Source organism: Polyodon spathula, chromosome 28, assembly GCF_017654505.1.
Source record: "Polyodon spathula isolate WHYD16114869_AA chromosome 28, ASM1765450v1, whole genome shotgun sequence".
NCBI classification, from domain to species: Eukaryota; Metazoa; Chordata; class Actinopteri; order Acipenseriformes; family Polyodontidae; genus Polyodon; species Polyodon spathula.
This window is the reverse complement of record NC_054561.1, coordinates 1,546,551-1,566,733: the sequence shown is the minus strand read 5'-3', so window position 1 is coordinate 1,566,733 and position 20,183 is coordinate 1,546,551. Positions and strand designations below refer to the sequence as shown.

Here is a 20,183-nt window from a genome sequence, read left to right as displayed (position 1 = left end):
CCTCCCTCTGTCAAGTTGAATATTACGCCCTGCCCTTTGTGACTTGAGTAAATATTAGTGAAGGTTAATCTAGAGAGGAAGGTAGCAGTATTGTACAATATTGCCCTATTTAGAATCTGCATTGATGGAATAATACAGTTCCAGTTCCCGCAGGGGCTAGATGTGGTGAGTTTAGAAGCCTTTGTGAGTATTTCTGTGAGCAGCAATAGTGTGAATGCAGAACTGAGCAATGTCTACAAGTAAGGTAGAAACAAAAAAAATGTTTGAACATGCCTTTAAAATTAATTATTTAACAGGAACAGGAAGTTCAAGTCCGAGCCCAATATTTTAGGGATTGTTTTATGCTAATTTTCTTTCTTTCTTTTTATTTATTTATTTGTTTTTAAACACTTAACTTCATTCTGAACGCTACTGGCAAGCTGTCTGCTGTAATGGATTCACTAGAGAGAGTTTTAAAAAGTCTGCGGCAAATATGAAGACTTTAGACTTCATGTTGAATTATTTTAGGTGAATCATTTCTCCCTTTTTGAAAGTAGTTTGTATGAAAAGCAATCCGCTTACAGTCCGAGATGCTGTCTGGCTACATCAGAGTAGGTTCAATCTTCAATTATCCGAACCCCCCCCCCCGTTATATGAATACCTCGGTTATCCGAACAGCCCCTTGTCAACCTCTCCTGTGCTCTTCTGCCCTGCTTGCATAAAAGAAATGCTGAGCAGCCCTCAATCTCGTACCTACAGAACAGCACAGTGCTGTCGGTTCTATACTTACAAAGGGGTGAATTGTATCTGTTTAGGAGGCTTCTTGCCTGGAGAAAATCATGCACAAAAACGTCAGTGTCATAATTCGATTATCAGAACAACTGGATGGTCTGAGCACTGACCCCAATTACTCTGTACTGTAGAGACAGGTCTCTCTAACGACTGGTCTCTCTTGAGTCCCTGTATTGGCTGCCTGCTGTTGCTAGTTAAATATTATCCAGGGGAGGGGAAGCCAGAGCGGAGAGTTTCGTCTCAGCGCGGTTGCAAAATGTTTGCTATAGTTACCGTTTCTGTTGTGCTTGTGGCTGATAGAATGCTGCTGATTCATAGAGAGAAACTGTTTGCGATTCCATTCAAAGCTCGGCTCCAAGGCAAAACCCCTGATCCCCGGAATAGACAGTGATAGCGATCGAGACGGGAGATTGCAGATGTGGGGAATTCACATTCAGGAAATTAAAGGTGCTGAGGGAGAATTGAAGGACTCAGACTGTGCCTTTAGCAGCATGTATAAAATGTATTTGGTGAAGCTTATTTACTAAAAGGCATCACATACTCAAAGGTCTAGTGAAGTGGAAGAAAGCACAGTGAAAGGCAGAGCCTAGGTTAGCATTGTAAAACCCAGAGAGGTATGACAAAGCATATTAACAAAGCACAGTAAACTGTGCACCGTGCAGCATGGGAAAAGCATGGGCAGGACTGCAAAATGACAGGGCAGACTTGCTGTAGCATCGTTTTATAAGGGGTGAGTGAACTCAGGTTTGCACTCCCCTGCTCTCTTTCCTCGTAGTTTAGCATGAACGTTAATATAAATACAGTGTGGTGCTTGTGTGCAGGGTGTGATTAAGTGCAGTGTACAGAAGCCATTGTGTCTGCAGGGTGCAGGGTGACAGGAAAGCCAGCGAGCGCTCGCTGAGATTTGCATTGCCAGACCAAATCGCAGGCAAATCACAGGTCTCGCCGAAACCGACAAGAAGTTGTATTCAAAGTATGGAAATGCGATGTCAGTTTCACCTAGTTTAGCAGACCATCATCACCAGGGTCAAACAGCATATTGCATACTGTAAAATAATTGCAATTTGCTCATCTGAATCATCATTAGATAGAACACAGCACAGTAAACTTGTGATTTTTCAAGATAGATAGATAGATAGATAGATAGATAGAGTAAGCAAAGAGAGTTGTCATGGTCAGTGTATATTATAGCTGTGGGAAACTGCAAAAAAAAAAATACTGTAGTGAATTTAAACAAGGCTTGTATTTACCTTTCACAGTAAACACTGATAGAGCTAATCGTTTCAGCTTGGGAAACACCTTTGTAAAACACCTGGCACACTACCTTTAAAATAAACACATTGCAGTCTTTCTAGGGTGTGTGGTCCCAGTCAGGAAGGGGCACAGGGTTAGGGGGACTCACATTGATGCATTCATACACATCCAGCCAAAAAGGTTATCCACTGCTGCACCAGAATAGCTTATCAGTGCCAGACAGGCAGTGGGCTGACATCAATTTGATCTGCTCCAAATCGCTGATAAAGCTGCTCATGGCTTTGCTGTGCTTGGCTTGGGGCTTGTGCTATTATAACGCAATGATAATGAATTTATACATTTGCACAGGACCTTGCATCAATACTCACAATGCTGCAAAACACCTGCATGCATCACTTACAAAGGAATCCCCCCCCCCCCCCCCCCCCCCCCCCCCCGCCCTCTGTGTGTGTGTGTGTGTGTGTGTGTGTGTGTGTGTGTGCGGAGTGCAACCGAGTAAGAGAAGAGTCTCAATGAATACCACGTGAAACTCAGCTCAGGCTGAGCTGGTTTTGACTCGACCAAAACTCACGTCAGAAAGAGAGAAAGAGAGAGAGGAGAGAGTTCTCTCTCTCTCTCTCTCTCTCTCTCTCTCTCTCTCTCTCTCTCTCTCTCTCTCTCTCTCTCTCTCTCTCTATATATATATATATATATATATATATATATATATATATATATATATATATATATATATACTAATTTTGCCTTACATATCTTACCTAGTCACCATTAACTCCTAAACAGCCTGGCAGGCCTGTACAGAGTCTTGGAGCTGGAATATCTCAAACTGGTTGGACAATCAGGTTCAAGTGTATTGCAGATGTGAGCCTTCTTGTCCACAAATAAAGCCTGTGTGCAGGTTTACCACAGTGAAAGCACAGCGAATCAGCAGTGATCAGACACGGGGCTTCAAGTTTGCACAGTGATCTCATTTTGGGATTCACACAATCAGCCTGAGGAAGGGGCAGTGTACAGACACCACCGCTCTGAGAGAGGAGATGAGGAGTAAGCCAAACACACTCCACACAAAACGCGTTGCACACAAGTGTTTTTGTCCAATGCAAACAAGCGACTTGAAAAGATTGCTAGAGATGAAAGGTCTGTTTGCATTAGCAAGTTGCTACCGACAGTAGATTAAAAAGCCCAGTTCATGCAAAAAAAAACAAAAACAACAAAAAAAAAAACGTATACGTTTCCCACAGTAAAAGCACAGTAAAGTGTAATAAAGCATAGTATAGGCAAGCATAGTGAGGTATGGCAAAACATATTAATAAACTTGGCAAAGCAGGGTAACTTTAATAAAATGATAGCATCGTTTATATGCAAAAACACATTTTTGATCTCAGAAGTGAATGATGCCAATCAAAGCTCAGCTAGTATGGAGATTAGTGTTTGGGCGTTTGTGTATTTGATTTTTATCAGACTCGCTTTCACATTTAAACTAGCTTTGCAGAACAGCCGGCTATATTTTCTGGGTCACAGTTTCATCCGTTCCCCTTATCATTGCTTTTGTTCTGTTTGGCCCGTTATTGTTTTGCATTTGCTTATTTAAATAGATTTGGTTTTGTGATAAACAAGTAGGAAATAAGGGTGGAGAATGGATTCGATTTATTGCATCTACTGATTGCTACGAAAGTTTTATACACAGCACTATTGATAAAAAAAAGAAAGGGGTTATAGCGCCCCCTCCTGGTAGCGTTCACAAAAAACAGAAGCGCTCCACCGAGACTCTATCCCCACAGCACCCGATACTGCCACCCTGTGGCCACACTGCAGAAACGCTTCTTAGCCGGAATTCTCTTGGTTTTAAATTATGGCAAATTAAAAAGATGTTGATGGATCGCACTTTAGCATAATCCGTGCTGTGAAATCTTAACCCCTAAAGTGCCATTGCCTTCATTGGAGGACACAGGCTACTTTGCACATTCTTTGGAGCATTTTTAACTGGCATCTTATCTGCCAGTTGTTTTACATCGCTTTATATATATATATATAAAGCACCGCTCTGTAACCCTGCTTTATAAAATATTGCACCGCTTTCAAGGGAAACAAGCGAAGAGACGGCTGCGTGGGTTTGTGATGACGCTCGCCGCTTTCCTTGCAGTCCGCGGAGAACAGCGAACGGTTCTGCACTCGCCTCTCTTCGATCGGTGAATTAGCGCGTTCGACCCACACCAACGTGAAGAGCTCGATCCGAATAACGGTTTAGAAGTCTTCTACTTGATCCAATTCTGTTTGAGGGACTGGGGGCTAGTCCGTTACTTATTTTTTATTTTGTTATATGCCTAGCTGCACCACAATTTTTGCAATAGGTGCATTTTTCTGTCGTGTGTTCCATGTAGTATGTGCATATCGATATACTCCGCACTGCGTTTCTCTTTTAACCGACGTGTAAACTTCTTTGAGATAGATACTGCGCTATATAAATAAAATGCATTGAAACTCAACTGAGTTGCATTTTAAAAAAAAACTTTGGGCGTCATACTGCTCATGTCCACAAGAGGGCGCATGCTGTTAGTGCCAGTCTTGACACAGCTGCGGAAGCTTGTCTTGATTTGACACTGGAGTTGCTAAAATGTAAATTCTCTTGTGTCTTCCAGATTGAATCAGACATCTCCCAGTGACGCAGTAACAGACCAGTTAATCTGATGGGAGTCACCGTGTAACTCCCAACACTGAGAGCCAGACCCCTTCTGAATGTCATGCAGCATCCTTTCAACCCTCAAGCCATCATTAACTCTGCTGTCCCCACCTCTATACTGCTGTCATTTTAAATAGCTAATTTTTTTTTTTTTTTTTTGAAGAAAGAAAAGTAAAATAAGAAACAAAAAATTCTCCAGGTACAGCTTTTGGTATCCTCGTCTCGATCCTTCTACAACGTACTCACAATGCATGCATTTCACAGGCACACGCACACACGCTGCTAGCAAGATCTGTCAGAACGAGATATTGCAAGACACCAACAATGTATCATTACCGGTATATCGCACCCAAATAAAGAACTCGTCTCCTTATCAATAACTTTCAACCAGCTTGCCTTTGCATGAGATTTAAGGGAATGCACACTAACAAGCATAGCAACATATAGGCTAGCACAGAAAACCGTATTTTCCAACCCCACTAACAGAAAGGGTGGATTAGAAGAGAAAAGGGGAAAAGCGAAAGCGCGCTGTGTCTTTAAGCATCGCAGGTACGCAGGCGGGCAGCCTGTTCGGTTTGATTTTAATTTCATACCGCAGCGGCTTGATTCATGGCAGCGTGGCCCCGGCTTTGACTCCAGTAACGACTTTCCATCAAAATGAAAAGTGGAGTGACACCCCTCATTATTCCCGCTGCTTGTTATCACAGTCAGGAGGAGGGATAGCCGCGCCGCTGCCTTTCAGCGCGCCGGGACAGTGAGTGATGGCCCCTATTAATCACCCTTCCCGGGGAGAGAGGCGAGCACTTTCACTGGGAAACAGATAAGGTGTTATGAACTGTTTACAACGTTTGCTATCAATTAGTGTCAAACATTTCAACATTTTATCTTTCCTCCAGGAATGTAAAAGGAATCTCCCCCACCCTTGTTCTCGTACAGAGCTGATTCCACAGTTAAAGCGGCCGGTGGCGGTTTTTTGTTTTGGTTCGACAGTCAAGTGTCTTGTGTAAAGTTGCAGGGATTTTATTCCGTACACGGGCACCTTTGTTGGTTTGGCCAGGCCAAACCAACAAAGGTCGTTTAACCTGGGGAGAGACATGTGTTGCGTAACCTATATAGGGCAAAACGCGGGGCGCTGTTGGGTATTTATCCAAAACGCGGGGCGCTGTTGGGTATTTATCCAAAACGCGGGGCGCTGTTGGGTATTTATCCAAAACGCGGGGCGCTGTTAGGTATTTATCCAACAGCGGGCAAAGCAAACGAAACAGACAGTCAGGGCACAGCGGGGCTTGCCTTTGATATTAACAGAGTCCTCCTCCCTTCTTGGGACTAGGCTGAGGCCGTTCAAAGCCACCCCACTCTCTCACGCAGGGCTGGGGGTAAGGTAGAGTAAGTGGGCTGTCTGCTGGGACAGGGGTGGGCGTTGTAGCCGGTAAAGTGCTCTTGAAACGCAGAGACTCGCTCTCCTCCCCCAGTATCATATTTCTCCATTACCGGACTATTGAAATACCGCTTGTACTTCTATTAAAGAAAGTTCTGCACTATTTACCACGCCGGCTATCAATTACTGCCAGCGCTGTGCCCTGTCTCCACCCTGGAAAACAGCGGCTTGGAAATTCATTTGTCAAACTTGCCTGGAGGCTACGCTTGACTGTGTCCAAAAAGGACAAACTGGCTTGCCTTGGCGCCGGTTGGAAATGAATAACGTTACTATGCAAATGGGTGCTTAATCTGCAGCAAAATGCCAAGGCTTGCAGGAGCGGGCCCCCGTTACTGCTTTTCAGTCTTGATTAACTGGGGGTTGCGGATTGAGGGTTTAACCCTTTGCTCGCCACGCCGCGGATGCTGAAACGGCACCTGTTCGTTTTCAGAAATCTTGCATGCACGTCTCCCGTTTTGTATGTTTTATCCTGTAGTTCCGATCCCTGGCCTGACTCCGCAGAACTCAATTTCCCAGCAGCCTCTGCAGCACCCTTCCAAACGTTGTGTCTCCCAGGAGTCACGTGGTTCTCCCAGGGTTACATACCATCCCATGCGTGCAAACACGCACAGACACACACACACGCGTGCAAACACACACGCGCACACGCACAAACAGGCACGCACATACGCACACGTTGAAATTAAATTACACATATTTGTCCTTTTTCTGTGTTTTTAAAAAATTATAGTTTAAAGTAATTAACAGTTAACAGGTAGTTCGGCTTAGTTTGAAATAAATATTTTGTTAATTGTTAGATTATTTATTATTATTATTATTATTATTATTATTATTATTATTTTGATGATGATGTATCTGTTTAGCGCGCTCTCGCCTCACTTGCGGTTCCCTACTGCACGCGCGCCACGCTCTTTTTAGCGCGCTCTCGCCTCACTTGCGGTTCCCTTGACGACGCAGTTAAAGCTCGTGGACAGCAGAACCGTTCACCGGCAGTGTTTGTGTGTGTTGTGTATTTAATACAATTTAATAATAATAATAATAATAATAATAATAATAATAATAATAATAATAATAATAATATACATCAATTAAAATAAATAACGTATTCAAATATTGACTTGACTAGTACAGCTCAACAGCAAGGCACACAACACGAAGAAATCAAGAAGAAAACTTTACTAAAACATTATATATATATGTGTGTGTGTGTTTGTGTTTGTGTGTGTTTGTGTGTGTTAGTGTGTGTGTGTGTGTGTTGTGTGTGTGTGTGTGTGTGTGTGTGTGTGTTTGTGTGTGTGTGTGTGTGTGTGTGTGTGTGTGTGTGTGTGTGTGTGTGTGTGTGTGTGTTTGTGTGTGTGTGTGTGTGTGTGTGTGTGTGTGTGTGTGTGTGTGTGTGTGTGTTTGTGTGTGTGTGTGTGTGTGTTTGTGTGTTGTGTTTGTGTGTTTGTGTGTGTGTGTGTGTGTGTGTGTGTTTGTGTGTGTGTGTGTGTGTGTGTGTGTGTGTGTGTGTGTGTGTGTGTGTGTGTGTGTGTGTTTGTGTGTGTGTGTGTGTGTGTGTGTGTGTGTGTGTGTGTGTGTTGTGTGTGTGTTTGTATTAGAATAGGCAATGCAGTTCATGAGTTATTTAATTATTTTAATTTTGTGCAGGCAAATACGGAGCCCGGCACGGAACTCGCGCCCTGGAAAAAAGACCTTGCGCACAGGTAAGATATGCAAACAAATAAATAAATCAAATAAATACATCCATAAATAACACCCTAATACAGGTCACTTATATGGACCAGCTAGCATTCTGAAACTAATAATAATACCGATTTTTAGGAAGGCTGTTTTGAATGATTATACCCCCGTCTTACTCGCTCAGGATACAATAAAACCTGACACGAAACTGAGATAAAAAGGACGGCAAAAAACAAAACGACAAGGTCTAATACACTTTTTTTTTTTTTTTTTTTTTTTCATCCCGTCCCCGGTTTAAAAAATAAATAAAAATAACGACTGACGGGGTTACAGTCCCGCTGTCTGGCATTATTAGCGGTATGAGTTTTCTTAAACCCATGCATCTGTCATCTATTAAAAGGGATTGTCAGAACTCCGTATAACACAAATAAAACTATATATAGTTTAATGTGAGCAGAGCCAATACATAGCAGAGTGTAATAAAGCATAGGTATGCATTGTAAAGCACCGAGAGACAGTTCCTTTGTTAAAGTTTCCCACAGTTCAAGGATGGCATTCCTGGAGTGTAATAAAGCATGAAAAAGCCTAGATAAGCATTGTAAAGCACAGAGGGGAAGAGAGAGAGAGACAGCCTTATAATAGTTTCCCACCGTTAAAAGCATAGCAAAAGCAAAGGCAGACATTGTAAAGCACAGAAAGATCTGGTAAAGCATATAACTTTGGTAACCCATACAGTTTAATCATGGGAAAGTTTAGTAAGAATACAGGTTTACCCGTGTACATTTACTGGAGTAGCCAAAGAGTGCATCCTATTTGAATTTATTTATCTATTTATTTATTATGTTAAATTAAAAAAAAAAAAAAAAAAGCAGTGATTTGAGGTGAGGAATTAAACGGGTAGTGTGGTTGACAGTGTTTTACAAATTAGCATCAGGGCTGAATAGATAACGATGAAAAACAAACGAATTGATAAACTTCACCCTCGCTAGATACAAATTGGATTTTACTGACAATTTGACAATAAAATGTAAAAAGCGCACAAGGGAGACATTGAAAGATTTTTTACTTTTTTTTTTTTTTTTTTTTTTTTTTTTTAAATACTGTACTTTGCCTGCTTCTCTCACAGACAGCTTATCAATGGGCTGTTATATCATCCTGTGGTGAGCTGTCAGCTTGTTGCTATGTAATGGGAACTAGTTTGCTACTTTCTTTGCACAAGGTGTGCGTTTTTACCTCTGTGGTGTGAGTTAAGGTATTATTTGCAGGGGTGGCAATTCTGACTTGGACAATGGACTCGTTTGGGATTGGTATTCTATTGTCTGCTCGCTGTGTTAATCAGCGAGCTACCGGCTTCTGGAGGACAAAAGACAGCCCTGCAGGTGTCCGCTCTGAGCTCACTGGGACCCTGGCCGGTAGGGTCCGCTGACGAGGAGAAACAGTCCCGGCCGGTTTTGTCTCCCTAACCCACGGGAACGCCAGAGCCAATGCAACGCTCTCTCCGGAAATCTCCAGTGAAGACCGGCAACTTTGCACAGCCTGGACGTGAGCCTGCGCCGCCCTGTGTGCATGGGTCACCCAGTACAGGCTTGCAGCCGTGCCTTTACCAGGGGGGACCCTCGGGGATCCCAGGTTTTCTATCTTTCCTTCTTTATTCAGCCTTCTTTCTTTTGTTCTTTCTTTTTGTCCACCTCTCTCTATTTCTTTCTCTCTTGCTCTTTCTCTCTCTCTCTCTCTCTCTCTCTCTCTCTCTCTGTGACCCTGGCCTGGCAGATGAATGGAGCTCTGTGTAATCTCACACAGCTGCCTGCTTCACCCTGCAGATGTTCCTGTTCCCGGGGCCTGGCTCATGCACACAGCAGGGGGGGGGGGGTCAAAGGTCAGGTTCCCAGCCTGAGGTCATGAAGGCATGATCCTAAATTAGGAGGGGAGGTGGCACTGAATTTGAATTAGTAAGCACATTTTAGATTGAAATGCGGAAATGGTGAGACATGCAGTTCAATATTTGAATCAAACACGGCTGGTAATGCATTCGGTGGCATTTCTGTTTGTGATTTCTCCGGTAACAGGATTTATAAATTATATGCAAAAATAACCCTTGAAATAAATAACACACATTCTGCTATATGTGGGAGTGTTTCTCTTATAAAAGTTTCTCACAGCAAAGTGTAATTTACTTTGGTAAGGGTTCGCACCTTTATAGGTCATTTTAATTTTAAAAACCAGCGTTAGTCAGGGGCAGATCTTTTCCTCACTCGCAGAAGAAGAGAAGTGTACTTGGAAAGAATTGATATTCGTTTGTTTCCAGTATGCTCTGTGCTGCTGCTGTGGGCCCCAGCCTCCCTCCTCGCCTGGCTGTGTCTGATCTTCACATTGAATAGCTTGCCTCTGATCTGCTGTAAATGTTGTAACCTAATCCCCTGGACAAACAGACCCCAGCACTGTCCCATCTTTAAACACTTAGCCCCCTCAGTCTCTGGAACCGCCAACCCCCACCCTCCCTCCTCTCCTCATCTTGGTCTTTCTGTACAAGACATCGTTTGTTAGAGGAGAGGTTTGTCAAACGCACCCTGTTCCACACATTATATCGAGTGGTCGCAATACTCCCCCCCCCCCCCCCCCCCCCCCCCCCTTGAGTTTCTTTTTTTGTTTGGCATTATCACGTTAAACTAACAGGTTGTGTCTGACCGTAACACAGACTGGCATTGTTGACCACGAAAGCCCTTGTTACAAAAAATAAATGTTTTAATTAATGTTTATAATAATAATACTAATAATAACGATTTATATAACGTTAGAATGTAAAATAATAATAACAAACAAAATTTTATTAATATTTTACTCATATCCATGTTTTAGACTTGTTGTTCGGTTTCTTACGTATGTTGTTGCTTGAATTATTATATTATAAAAATATATTTTAAAAAAGTTTCGAAGAATACGAACAAGCTCTCGAAAGCCATATAACATAATAATTAATTAATACATTTTTAAAGCTTCTTATGACCTTGAGACTTCTTCATATATATATATATAATGAATGTGGTCAATGTCCCGACTACTGAGTTTACATTAGTAGAGGGCTATGACATAAGAGAGCATAATACTTGTTAAGAGTAATAATTAATTCAAAACTACAATGAACTAAATACAGTGCTTTTGGTCTTGTATCACAATACAGGCGATCCATGCCTCTATTATTATGTGATATAGCATGTAAAGAAATCATCACAATTCATCGATCCACAGTGAATCGTTACACACGCACACACTCGCATGCATACACGCTCCCTGCCTGCTCTCCTCCGTGGCCCACTCTAAATCTGCCGGCAGTATCTGATACTTCATCATGGTGTCATCTTGCACTCACCTCTGGGGCCCGTAGCGTAATCATACGTCAAAAACACATTATGCTCGCAAGATTGAGGAGCTAATGGGCATTATCTCCTTGCTGCAGCACGTCCTGGCACTCCAGTCGAGGGGACCAGGAGAAGAAAGGAAGGGAAAAAAAACAACACTGCTCACCTCAGTACTCGCAAGCTGCCTGGCAGAACAGAACAGAGTATAGAAGGATGAATACAAGCTGTGTAAACAAGCGATCTGTGTTTTATTTCAAAGCACAGCCAACACCGTCCGTGTTAAATGGTTTCAGAATTTATTTTATTAAGAAAAGCAGGCCTCTAAAGTTTCGCAGAATGAATACAAACTGTGTGCACCACATCCGAGTAAAACTAAATGTAAACAAAAATCTGTACTGACTGAAAGGGACCAACAGAGTATCTGTCTTTAAGCACAGAATTTTTATTTTTATCTTGACCCAGCTACTATGCCACTCTGCCCATTTTCTCCCTTTCTCTCTTCTCTCCCTCTCTCTCTGCAGAAGTGTGTCACAGTGGAACCCCTCTCCGCTGTGCTCACGCCTCAAGATAAATGTGCTGTGAAAATAAAATGAAACGGCTTAATTAGGTTGAGGGTTTTTTTTTCTTTTTTTTTTTTTAACAGGAGAACCGGGTGGCTGGTGGCAGTAGTGAGAGATAGAGAAGGGGAAAACAATACTTTTTTTTTTTTTAATAAAAGTTTTGAAGGACTAAAACCTGATTAAATTGATCATTTTTGCCTCGAATGCTGTGTTTGTTTGACTGCTAACACGCATTTTTTTGGTGATATGACAATTGCAAAAGGCCCTCTTGTCATGAAAGGACTCTTTCTGTTGTATCATATTAAAAATCAACTGTTTTCATGCCCAGCCAACTTGGTTTCCTGGCTGGTGGAATCACAAAGCCATGTGGCTCATAGGAGACACAGCAGTTGCTTTACCCATTCTGTACCCATTATTTTTTAAACTGGCATCTACTTCTTATTTAAATGTTCTCTTTAACTATATTGTTCTGATGCTTGCTTTGATTTTGTTAACCGCAAAAGTGAAGTCTAAATGCAATGCAGCAAATTACATCAATAGATACAGCTTGTTTTCTGATTTTTCTTCAAATAACATTTTATTTGGTTCTTACTGAGTTAAGGCTGGCAAAGGCTGATGGAAACTAGTGCAGTACCCTTTAAGGAAACATGGTATTCCTACAGTAAAATGTGTCATGTGCCTATTTAGTAAGCAAGCACATATTGTTAAGAAAAAATTAAATGATGTTCATATGATGTTTGTTTATATATATATATATTATTATTATTATTATTATTATTATTATTATTATTATTATTATTATTATTATTATTATTTTGTCTCAGTCCTAAAATTCTAGGTGATGCAAAACATTTGGTCACAGCTGTAGATTCAAATAACACATTTAGCTTTTTTTTTTCCCTGAGCTAAGTGACGTCACCGAAAGCTGCAAAGGAAACCTGACCTGAAGTTTGACAAATGTGTCTGGAGGGATGGCAAAGAGGGATTGATGCTCACTGCAAACACATGTGACTGGCAGAGGGAGAGGCAGAACACAAAACAAGTAAGGGAGAGAAACTGCAGCATCGGTAGATTCCAAGGGGGGACCCCCCTGGGGGGGTTATCGGGGGGCGCTTCATTACCGCAGCGTTATCCTTTTGGGGTGGGGTGGGGCATTTCAAAACAGCTTTTTCTACTCAAGGGGGGGGGGTTTACTGGTTTGTCTACGTGTTGTTTCCCGAAGCACAATTCTTTTGCAAGACAACAACACCTTGTTAACTTCAGGCAGAGAGGGAGGGAAACAAATGGTTTTGTAAAGGCTTGAAGAATGAGGACCTCAGCCAGGTAACTGACCATCCCACACCTTCCTGACAACACCTCTCCGGACTCCAGAGTGCAAATGTGACCCGTTTCAAATCCTGAACGCACTCTTTTTTTTAAAAATCTAATTATTATTTTTTTCTTTCAGTTAAAGAACCCAGCCCCCTTCATTGAGTGACACTTTAGGTATAACAAACTATCTTTCCTTTTTTACTTGTGTCTGTCTTTTCTTTTTTAATTTCTTTCCTTCTGTCCAACTTTCTTTCTGGCTTCTTTTATTCTTTCTTCACTTATCGGTATAAGACGCTTCTTAAAACAGAAATGAGAAGTTATTTTTTTTTATTTAAGTACCGCAGTCATTCTCTAATGAGATCTGCCTTTGCCTGGCGGGTCTCCTAACTTGCGTTTTGTTTTACACCCTAAATATTCTGCAGACAAAGATGTAAAAATATATATATTTTTACAATCGTTGAAGTTTATTACACAAATCAATATGATGGATTGACAAAAGCAGTGTCTGAAACCATTACTGTTGGAACTACTACACAACTGGCTTTTTAAAATAAATAAGTACATGGAAAAGAACCAGTCAGTACACTCTGTCTCTGTCACGTTCCTGACTGCTAGGGGGCTGAACTTTCATAACTGCGTGATCTTCGATATTTTGTTTATTGGGGAGTTCCTACCGGTTTTAAATTTTCTGTCGAGGGCTGGGAGTCACCAGGATTGCCCAGGGGCGCAATCAGGGAGCTGACCTCGATCAATCTTACTCTGGACTCACTTAACAACACCAGAGGGTCCTGATCCCGGAGGTGAGGGAGAGAGGGGGGCCCTCGCCAAAAATTTTTTTAAAAAAGGGATCAAAATGTCCCTGACCTCCAGGCTTCCTGCAAAGCTGCTGTTACGACCTGAATAATTAGCTCTGGAAATCACAGCGCCAGCAAAGAACAGCTGGGAACAAGGGTGCTTGTGTGTGTGTGTGCTTGTTTTTAGTGCTTCCTTGGTCAAGCCCCACAAGGAAGGAAACTGACAAAACGGGCGAAGTCCCTGTAATGCTCAAACAGATATTTCAAACAGCAGCATTTCCTTTCGCCCCTGTAACTTTCATGATTGTGTTGATCACTGGCCAGACCTCTGCTTTACAGTAAGGTGGAATTCCTCTGCATGTGTTTACAATATTCCTTCTTCTGCGCCTTCTAATTTATGATAGAGCAGGCCCTTTTGACAGTCCAGTTTGTTTACATTCCCTCCCCTCCCCATATGGTAGTTCCGGCTGTCTGGGAGACCAGGTTCCAACCCTCTGTTGAACCCGGTTTGTTACTGTCTAACTGGTTTCTGCATTGGGCATTTTTGTTGTATTTTGTGTTAAACAAATGTACCAAAGCACAGTGAAAGCACGGGTAAGCATGGTAAAGACCAGAGAGGTATTGTAAAGCATATTTAAAAAAAAAAAAAACATGGTAAACTGGATACAGGACTACAGGGAGACTGAAAAATTACCGTGCAAAGTTACAGTGGTACGTTTTCATACAAGCATTTAGACTGAGTTCGATTACATCAGAGCTGTGGATGTTTGACATTTGAAAATATGCTGCATTCATCAAATCCATGTTCTTCACAATCGTAACACCCCCTCCTATTCAGCCCTGCTGTATAAAACACTTTTTTTTGTGTAGTTGTGCTTATACTGGATACTGGATACTTTCAGTTGCTCCATGTCTCTTCCATTAAATAATTCCAATCAAACATTGGCTACTTGCACAAGTAACCCGTTCAAATTGCAAGATGACTACATATGTGTCATGAACTGAATTCAAGCCGTCGGCGTGATTGCATGTAAAATCAGAAGTTTTCCGCTCTGATGAGCAGCGCTCGCAAATCAGTCCAACTGCTTTGAAAAGCATTGCTCATTTTGTTTTCTGCACCATACTTTCTGCTACCATTGTTCGACTCTTGTGTTCCCCTGTACTCGCAAGATAACAAAACCGCCTGTCACCCCAAACACGCCTGTGAAACACATTTACCACATTGGGTTCTGGGTATTTGTTTTGTCAGCCAATCAGAATTAAGGCTGTCGCTGCTTAATTGACAGGCGTCTTCACGTTTCCCACCAGCTTACAATGTGGCAATCAGGTTATGTAAGCAGAAGGACAAAGAGCTTTCTTTCTTAATGTGCCAAATAAACATCACATCTCTCTAACCTTTTTTTTTTTTTTTACATACAATGCGGAGGGCGGAAAAAATCAATTTCTCCATTAAAAACAAAACAGGGCATTGGGTTTAGAGGTATGCGTTAGCGGCCTCCCGCCTTGTAAATTAAATTTGTAAAGCAGAACCAATTCAATTTGCTGACACCCCCCCCCCCTTCTCATCGCAAAGCTATTTTTAACAGGCTGTCTCTGCCGGCAATCTAAGTCAAGCTGCTGTAATCATCCTCCCGAAAGACAGCGGTTTCTATATTTTTGAATTTGCCCAAGACACAGCCCAGAACATCTGTAATAAGAACGAGAGTTGAGTTCGTTCATGGTCACGCCACGTTAACAGTAAATTAGTATTCTGCTCTTGTTTGATGTGTAGCACTGTACAGAAATTAACAAGGGCATGTTTTGGTTTTTAGCTCCTTATTAAAAAAGAAAAAACAAAACAAAACAGCAGCTTTGGGATATCCTCATTAACTCCAAACGAATGGCGCACAATTTCAACTCAATAAAATATGTTTATCTTTGGCCGTTGACTTGACAAGTCAGAATTTCTGATTCTACACCTTGTAGGTTTTGTCCTCTGATTTCCAGAGATTCACAGTCTTACGACACAGATCCCTAAGCGCTAACTGTGTAATACTGAAACACGATCGCAAGCGATGGAGTTTATTACACAAGGCAGTATGATGGATTGACAAAGCCAGTGTCTCGAACCATTGCTGTTGGAACTACTAAACGACCGGCTTTTTAGCAGGCTGAGAAAATCCCCCCAGGCATTTTGAATTCTCGTTTGTATAAACAAAACAATGTATAAAAAAGCAAAGGGTCTGGCTTCGGGAAACAGAAATTGCAAACAATGAAAAAAAAAAAAGGCCTTGACCCAGATAAATATATGACTTCTACGAGATCTGGCATTGGTGATGTTATCTTAATAACAGGTAGACATCTGCAGATCTTCCAAAAAAAAAAAGAAGCCGTCCTTCTCTCTCTCCCTCTCTCTCTTCATTCTTCCTTTGTAATTGGAGGGATCTGATTCCTCCGCCTCTTGTTCTAACTCAAGCCTTTTTTTCACAACCCCCCCCTTACAGCTGATACCCCTGATAAGCTGGATAGCTAGGGTCTGTCCAATCATTGTCTGAGCTATCAATCACCACAGACAGGCCCAAGCAACATAAAAAGGAAAGAGAGAGGCTCCCATTAAAATCAGACCCCCCTGTGCTTTGTTTTCCTTTCAGGAGACAAAAACAGACTGACAAGATGGAAGCCTGGACATTAATCAAACCACTCTGTGGAACAACCTCTTCCTCGTGATAATAAATAAATTCCACTCCCCTCATTGGGCGGGGGGCCTAATTTGTCTGTCTCTCTCTCTCTCTCTCTCTCTCTTCCCTCCCTCCTGCTTTCTTTCTCTGTGCTCACTTTTTAAGGGTCCTCATCTGCTCTTTCTGTCAATTCCCCACATCCCAGTGGAAAGCAGATGTTAGGCTGCAGAAAAGCAAGGCAAGGCCCAGGCTCAGGAGGTCCAGCAGGCCCAGGTTGCCGTGGTAACCAGCCTAGGCTTCCTGCTGTCAATGGAAGGCTTGTCTCTCTCACTCACTGATTACCTCCATCTCTTCAGCACTCGCCATACGGCCCACATTGTGATCGTGCTTCTAACGCGGTCTCGGGGGATGGGGGTGTTGATGTCAATTTACACACAACAAAAATGAAAAACAACCAAAAAGGCAACATGAAAATAGCCCACGATGTACTCTGTGGGATTGGGGTAGGGGAGCGAGGGGAAGGGTGGAAAGAGAAGCCCAATAAACCGAGTGGAAAATCTTTTTTCTTTTAAAAAGGCCTCTGAGAGACTTAAACTGCTGCCTCCAAAATTCACTCCTTGTGCAAAAAGCTGCCACTCCAGTGTCTGTGCTGCGGCTGTTTGCAGTAAAAGTCTAAACCACCAACATTACGAAACGCAATTTAAAACGTTTAATTTTAATTGCTTCTTGATCTTGAGATGAAGTTACACCCCGCCCCTCCCCACTCATCACCACCCCAATGCGACTTTCCAAATCCAATTTTTGCATCTTTTCCATTGCAAACAATGAAAAAAAGGGGATCCAAATGACGAATGGAGGATCAATGTGGCGTGTAATCGCTCCGTGCTGTGCGACACTGCGTTTGTTTTCGACTTGGGTGTGTGTGTGTGTGTGTGTGTGTGTTGTGGACTCTTGTGGGGCAGGAGCGCATGTTGTATTTTTCTTTCAATGCTCTTTACCCAGTGGGGGGTAAAATCGTTATAAATAAGATATTAAATCCCAAAGGGAGAGGATATTTAATCACAATTTACTTCCGTTCCAGCTTCTCTGTTGGTGACACTGCGCCCTCTCCACACACAATCTGGAGGACAGATTCACCACTCTGCACAACCACAGCGATGCTTCTACTCATTTTATATATACATATATTAAATAGAGCACAGAGAATTAAAAAACAGAGCCCAGCTCTCTATCAGGATCCAGCAGGATACTCAGCAATCACAAGAAATGCTTCATGAAGTAGAAAAGTCACTGATAAACGGAACTCTTTTAATAATTAGCTGCAAGATTTTGGCTTCCGCCTTCCTCAGATAGCCTGGTAGGAAAATAACTTTGGTGATCACAAGTCTACCGAGCTATAGTTACTATGGAATTTCTAGAAGGCGGAAGCTGGAATTGTGATGATGGCATTGTCAGTGGAATTTAGAACTTGTGTGGAACACACAGAACCGGAAAGCAGAGAGAACACGAGCCGAACACTTCAGAACCTTTTGGGCTGAACATTCTACCACGAAGCCCCACCTGCCTTTTATTTGAAACTAATTCTTAAAAAACAAACAGCTCCCTGTACTCTTTCTTGGCATTTTTAGCTGCTGAAGGACAGTCGCTGTTATAAAACGAAAGACAGTCCACACTAGCATGGCATTGTCTCCCCTTTAAAAATAAAAAATAGGAATTAAAAACTGTTTTTCGTGCATAACTACATTTCCGTTACCGCCAAACAAACAAAAAAAAAAAGTAACATCACCATTAAACTATCGCCCCGCCCCGCATAATTGTTTGGGCCTGTATTTTAAGACATGTGTCCCAGCCTTCTCCCCTGCCCCGTCTCTCTCGCCGTTTCTGCAGATGGCTTGGGATCCATCAGCATTATAAATGAAATTGACCATTTCAGGGTATGCAGCGGTCAGAGGTCAAAGGGGAAATCAAAGTAAATGAGTGACATTGAATATCGCTTTGCATCTCCAGCACCTCACCCTACCGTTTCTCTCCCCTCTCTCTCTCTCTCTCTCTCTCTCTCTCTCCCCTTCTATTCGTGTATTTCCCGCTAACATCATGTTATTAAAATAATTCAGACTTGTGTTTTTCCAGTCTTAGTCGCTTTGCTTTTTTAAATGTGTGTTTCCAGCATTGTTACACATTTTATGTAGGTGTTTGAAAGCTGTAGTTTATCCTGGTGTTTTTCACCAGTCCTTGTTTTTGATGATAACAGTCCTGATTTAACACCAATCTTCTCCAGACATTTATCACATGCTCCAAGCCTACTATCGACATATCAGATTTTTTTTGCCTAAAATCCGATAATTTCCTACAATTACTTTTTACCTTTCAGGGCTGTGTGATTATGAGGTGCACTGGTTACTGTTGTACAATACACTTCTTTAGATCTTTCTTTCTTTCTGCCATATAACTGTGCTTTTTGTCACTAAAAAACTAACTTAGCTAAATTAGCGATAAATGACATTTTCACCAGCAATGTATATACCTGTATACGTTATAAGAATCTTAAATTTCTCAAGAAGATTTGTATTGATTTTTTCCAAGTGATTCACACATTAGGCATTTTCTTTCTTTCTTTCTTTCTTTCTTTCTTTCTTTCTTTCTTTCTTTCTTCTTTTGCTTTCTTTCTTGTTTCTCTTTCTTTCTTGAAGAGGTCAACGAGAGAAGACGAGAAGAAGTTTCTTTCTTTCTTTCTTTCTTTCTCAACCATTTAAACGGCCCATAACTGCCACACGATTGGCTTTTTAGCAGGCTGACAACATTGCCAGCACCAGTCCTTTTCTTTAAAAAAAAAAAAAAAAAAAAAAAACTGTATGGTTTTCATTCATGATAATCTCGGAGGTATTTTTTACAACTGGTTTATTTTTTATTTATTTTTATTAGCAGGTTAAACAGCAGAGTCAGCCTTGGTCCCTGAACAGATTGTGTCCTGTTAAACAACAGGAGATTTCAGCATGATACTGGACAATCAACATTGGAAGCAAAACTTCAAAGATACATCGATCATACCGAGAGGAATCAATGGCTACCACTAAGTACGTTTTATTTTTTATTAAATAGTCATTTATTATTAAAAAAAAAAAAAAAAAAAAAAAAAAAAAAAAAAAAAAAAATTCTTATACCTTAAATTGTTCAATAGTGGGGCGGGCAATGATAAGCATATGAAACACCCTCTGTGCCAGCTGGGGTAGAAAATGAAAGCTGTTCTGTTAACTTTTTAAAGGGAGCTGCAAATATATTTACATGTCAGTGATCCTCAAAGCTGTGGACTTGCAGCGTAATCAGGAAAGATGCAGTAATGATCTATCGTTATCTATTGCTGTCCATCCGCGCTCTTGACCAGCCTCTACCTCAGTTAATAAAATGCCGTTTTAGTTTTTCCTTTTTTGGAACGTGATGTTAAATGTAAAAAAGGGAAAATGTATTCCTATCCTCAACCTTTTGAGAAATACCCAAAACGTGCCTGTGACCACAAACCTTGAGGACCAGTGATATACTCTCTGTGTGTCTGTCTGTCTCTCTTTCTCTCTCTCTCTCTCTCTCTCTCTCTCTCTCTCTCTCTCTCTCTCTCTCTATATATATATATATATATATATATATATATATATATATATATATATATATATATATATATATATATATA

The 20,183-nt window shown here is 41.5% G+C and overlaps 1 long non-coding RNA gene across 2 annotated transcripts; it reads left to right on the top strand.

Annotated features, from left to right (window-relative positions):
* Positions 1-7: 7 nt before the first annotated feature.
* LOC121302040 lies at positions 8-19,576 on the top strand. 2 transcript variants are annotated; one of them, XR_005947676.1, is made up of 5 exons: positions 8-165; positions 4,665-4,904; positions 7,791-7,846; positions 12,645-12,781; positions 19,424-19,576. It is a non-coding gene; the product is annotated as an uncharacterized LOC121302040 (long non-coding RNA). The 2 variants fall into 2 exon arrangements; XR_005947675.1 differs by having other exon boundaries at positions 10-165; positions 12,650-12,781.
* The last annotated feature ends 607 nt before the right edge of the window (positions 19,577-20,183 follow it).